We start from the raw sequence: 5,658 nt of genomic DNA on the forward strand, positions 1-5,658 counted from the left end.
TATTATTATTATTATTATTATTATTATTATTATTATTATTATTATTATTATTATTATTCACTGACTGGCAATGGTTCTCATTGATTTCAAGCAGTTTCCTCTCTCTCTCAGCCCTACCTGGAGATATAAGGAATTGAACTTGGGACTTTCTGTAAGTATATGGTAACACTGCCAGGTCTGGGTATTCATGAGTTCCTTCTACAAAAGGCACAAACCTCAAGAGACCCTAAAATAATCCATGTTCAAGAAGATTAAATAAGTGATCTGAAATTTTAAAATACACCAGAGACACTTTCCCTGGAGTACCTGATAGTTATCTCCCACCCGTCTCAGCTAAGAGGCCTGAGTCTCCTTACCTGGCAATGACGGTTCCAAATATGGCACTGATCATAGTCCTTTCACAATTCACTCTGCTGTCTGACACCCAGACGGCTCCCACAACAGCCCAGACCAGTTCAGGCAAATAAAGGGCAAGGCGTAGGTACAGCAATTTTGGAAGAGACTTCCTAGGCCCAGGGTTGGAAATGGTTCCTGAAAGGCAAAGTTGGAAGTTCATGTATCAGTTGCATACTTAAGGTTTTTTAAAAGGGGGATTAAGACATAACAAGTGCAAAAGTAAGCAAATAGCAAAAGGGTAGTATTTACTACATCACACACAAACAAGTGCTATGTGCATGATGCAGACAGCACCAACAGAACATGAAGAGAGTATTACTAGGCACACTTACTCAGAAATAACTCTGACTGAGTTCAACACAATTTATTTCCAGGCAAGTGGAGACAGGATTGTGGCCTATGTATTTTAGTGGCTCCTTTACAAAACCTTTAAATATGAATCCATTCAGGAAAGAGAGGAAGATTAATATATACAAATGCCAACCACATGCCTGGGTCAGCCTTTCCAGTATTATGTTCTTGGGTTTTAGAATCCTAACCTTTGAGAACAGAAACAGACTCTTTTCATACTGTTTTCAAACATGATCCCTACAACAGGAGGAGCTATAATCATCAACATACACAAGTAACAATAATAATTACCAGATTATTATAAATATAAGTCACTGCAACAGATAATTTGATCAGCATCATTATTATTGATATAATTATCCATTTTAAATAGCCATCCTGTGTTATATCAAACAATTATAATTCTGTATTGTATCGAGCAATTTATTTGACAAATGCCTAATGGAGTGCTCTCTCCAGTAATCTCTAGGTCCTTCAGTGCAACTTTTGGTTACAGCTGACCACAGATAGAGTTGCACTGGAGGACCTAGAGATTCCTAGACTGAACCTATTAATAAAATCCGCTAATAATCAAATCTGCAAAGTCGAAGACGCAAATGTGAAGGGCCGTGTGTAATATAAATTGTCCTTTACCTTGCATGCTGATATACAAAATAGAAGATAAAGCACATATTATGGCTGCCAGAAGAACAAGGAGGACGAGAAGATAGCTGTGCAACAACCCGCCTCCAGCACAGTTAAATTGTCCTTTGTGAATAGAATACAACACCAAAATTCCAATCCACCTGTAGGAAAGAAACAGAACACAGCATTCACATATCACCAGCTAAGAAATCCTTGGATACACACAGTAGTTTCACAGTACAATCTACTCACATATACTCCAGAACTAAGCTGATACAGAAGCCTCCACAGTTCAGTCTAAGAATAATTCCCGCATTTGTTTTGGACTTCAACTCCCAGAAGCCCCAGATGGTTTGGCCAACATTCAGTGGTTCTGGGAACTGAAATCCAAAACATCTGGAGGACCAAAGTTTGGGAATCACTGCTCTATAGGAAGGTGAAGATGTTCCAACAAGCATTTGGGAGACTGATCATTTATTTATAAAGAAAAAAGGGAGGTTAATGGTGTGCTTACTGTTTTATTCCCTTTTTTAAAAATGCACATGTTTAAAATGTTGTTAGTTTTCTAATCTGTTATTTTAAATATCACTCTTGTATGTTTTTAACTACCTACATGAATTTTCATTACTTGTTAAACAAGTAAATATTCACCCAACAGTGCCATCTTCACCTATTAATCCAGCAGACCAAAGAGAAAGGGAATTCTTCATGATGTAGTCTAATCACATTGGTTAAAGGGCTTCCTTGTAAGAAGACAGATATAAAAGCAAGGCCTTTAATAAGCTAATAAAGTAATTGCCACTTTGATAGTATCACTGAAACTATCTTACAGAGTGGCAATAAGCAATTCACATTACACAACCAGTTAACACTGGCCTGTTACAGACAGCCCAAATAAAGCTGCATCATTGAAGCACCATACCTCCACTGTGACTTGAAGCAGCTTTATTTTGGCTGTCTGTAACAGGCCATGGTTGAGTATGTAGGCTACACAAGAGTAAAGTGTAAGCAGCTTTGCCCTCAGCTTGAGGGTCTCAGTAAAAAATGAGGGTCAGCTGTCTCTTGCTTGCCTCAGAAGACCTGCAGCTATGAGCTCAGAGGTGCTTGCATGGAGGATTACCTGCAGCCTCAATGCTGCTCCAGTAACCTATCTTCAGCAGTGACTGAAAGCCACAAAGGGAAAAAGAACACGTAGTAGTGAATGTTTGAGGTTATTCCCACACTGTGCAGGTTCACACACGACTGGTAACCCAAACTGTTGCTTGCTGAATATATGAATGTTTTTGTGTCTGAAACAGAACTTTAAAAAGCTAATGTTCTGGACCACAACTAGTTTGTCAGCCAGCCACACACCACAATTAAAAACCATTGATGTTGATTTCATAGAATTATACAATTGGAAGAGACCTCAAGTGCCATCCAGTCCAACCCCATTCTGCCATGCATGAATTCCCAATCAAAGCATCCCTGACAAATGGCCATCCAGCCTCTGTTTAAAGACCTCCAAAGAAGGAGACTCCACCACTCTCCAAGGGAATCTGTTCCACTGTCAAACAGTCCTCACTGTCAGGAAGTTCCTCCTAATGTTGAGCTGGAATCTCTTTTGTAACTTGCATCCATTGCTCTGTGTTCTATTCTCTGGAGCAGCAGAAAACAAGTTTGCTCCCTCCTCAATATGACATCCCTTCAAATACTTAAAGAGGGCTATCATATCCCCTCTGCTCCAGGCTAAACATACCCAGCTCCCTAAGTCTTCCCTCATAAGGCACGGTTTCCAGGCCCTTTGATTAATTTAAAACCACTCTTATGTTATTTTCATATCCAAACCCAGAAGAATAGCTTTCATTGTCAGACGATGCAGTGATAGCCTTTAGCTCAGAAGACTTGACGCCACGCAAAAGCAGGTTGGCAATCAATCCGGTGCTCCTCATTTACGAACCTCATTTAATAAAAAAAACCACTCTTTAGATTATTGTCATATCCAAACGCCAAGAATGCCTCCTTCTCGCCAAACCCGAATGACCATAGCAGGCAACGGGATAACCACAAAGCAGATGGGGAAACCAAACCTGGTTTGGGTCCTGGTCATCTCTGGGACAATTCACACCTAAAGCAACAACCCATGACATAACATGCTTACGCATGGCTTATCAAACATAACCCATTCTTACAAGTCTCAAAACACTTCACAGCCACAGAGGTACTCCCAAAGATACAGTGAATTTTAGACGTTAGTCAGGTGTCAAGAAAAGTTTTTCACATCGGCAAGAATTCATGGTCGAATAGGCACAAGTGATAGGCCTTTAGCTCAGACAACTGACGCCACTCAAAGAACACACAAGGCCAGGGGCCAATCAACGGTGCTCCTCTGCACCGGGTCTCCAGCCGCACCCAGCACCAAAGGAACGTGGAAAAGCCATGGCAACATCTGGCTATACGCCCCATTTTCTGTGGTACAAAGCGTCACAATCAAGTACCCGGACCAAACACCACAGCCAGAATTTTCAGTTCGAGAATGCTTTCAGCCAGTAGCTAACTCTTTGGAGAGCATTTCCAGCCCTGTCCAGACGGGGGGAACCCCATCCCAAACAAATTGGGAAACCCCCACCAACTGCCCCCCTGAAGAAACCTAGGTTCAGCATTCGCCTGCAGTTTTTCCTCCTCCAGCCGACAAGTGCCCCAGATAAAGCGATCAATACCAGCAAACCGTCTAGGGCCTGAGAACAATAGATTCCTGAAGTCACCCTTTTTGCTGGGACGCAAATCATTGAGTGTGGACCTCGTTTATACACTGGGCCTTCTACTTCTTGAAAATTTTTTGCTTCCCTACAGGCATATGGATGGCCATATATAAAGAGGAGGTTTGATGAGACGCCCGCTCTGCCAAACGCAAAACCCTAATTCCAGGCACCCCTTCAAATTTCTTACCCATAAAGACTGGACCGGAACACCCCTTCCTTCTCCATTTTTGTCCTCCAACATCCCTCTTGCGCACTGATATGTCCCACCGACTACTAGCAACTGTCTGTTAATACTGTTCAGCTAAAACAAACAACAGCAACATTTACATACCTAAAGGTTTGCATGCCTACAACTACTAAAACCTTGGCTCGTTTAACACGTACCATTTCCTTTTCTCAAAGCACAGCAATTACAATCATCTTCTGGCTTCTGGTTGCACACCCAGCCCTCTGTACAGTGGATTTTCAATTTTAATACAAACGTTGTTAAAGTGGGACTTGAGCATCCATGGATTTTGGTATCCATGGGGGTCCCTGGAACAAAAACCCCGAATACACCAAGGATTCACTGTAATCGAGCACTGCCAGAAAGAATGTACTGTAAATGAATAGCATAAATTCCCCCAGAGAACACGAGAAATGCCGCTTTGGAAATAGTTCCAAAAATGTGTTAGGTATCATTGCTTTCTCTCAGACTCCAGTACTTATTGTCCTTCACTGCACAGAAAAGTAGTTCAGACATAAGAGACTCATGCGGATAAAAACAGAAGGATAGCTGGCCCAGCATTTTCACTCACAGCATGGCCCAACATGATTCATCCACAGGAGCTCAGAGCAGGATGTCAGCGACACTGGCGTTCTTCTGCACTGTTCCCCCACAGAAACGGGCATTAGAGGCATATTGGATGTAATATATAAACTAGTTATAGTACAATTCAGCAATTACTAAATAAAGTTTCACAAGGGAAATGCCTAGAAGTGTGGATAGGTAAAAGAGAAGAGGATTTTACATTAGATACAGACCTCCATCAAGGAGATCAATGGCCAAAGCCCAACATGATCTAAGCACAGCAGCTAAATAAAGGACTTGGAATGTCTCATTCATAGGGTTACCCTGAGCCGAAGTCGACCCAAAGGCAACGAACAGTCAAGCAGAACAACTAAAACATCATGACTAGTAGCCACTGAAAGCCGTATCGCCCCAGCCATTCATCTAATCCTCGTAAAAGGAATTGCTGCTCCTTTCGCTACCTTAGGATAGTAATTCTGCTTTATAATCGGCGCATATGATGTATTAAAGAGGGAAACTCAGGCGCCCATAGTATATAAATAAAAGGATGCCGATTAAAAATAAAGAAAACAAGGTAGTAAGACAGAAGTTAAATTAACACCAATGGGTAAAATGAAACAGGCTCAAAATCTGGTCCACCAGACACAAATACAACGACCCGATGGGACCAGCCGCAGCCTTAGAGCCAGGCAAGTGTCAAAAAGCTTTCCTGTTTGCTTTTTCTTTCTTCAAGATTTTAATCTGTCCTTTTAACTT

At 41.6% G+C, this 5,658-nt stretch overlaps 1 protein-coding gene across 1 annotated transcript in view; it reads right to left on the reverse strand.

Annotated features, from left to right (window-relative positions):
- The window catches only part of EIF2AK1 (eukaryotic translation initiation factor 2 alpha kinase 1), a 43,593-nt gene that overhangs the window by 31,789 nt on the left and 6,146 nt on the right, over window positions 1-5,658 (reverse strand). The gene's annotated exons all lie outside the window — the stretch shown is intronic.

This window comes from Sceloporus undulatus, chromosome 8 (genome assembly GCF_019175285.1).
Source record: "Sceloporus undulatus isolate JIND9_A2432 ecotype Alabama chromosome 8, SceUnd_v1.1, whole genome shotgun sequence".
Taxonomy (NCBI): Eukaryota; Metazoa; Chordata; class Lepidosauria; order Squamata; family Phrynosomatidae; genus Sceloporus; species Sceloporus undulatus.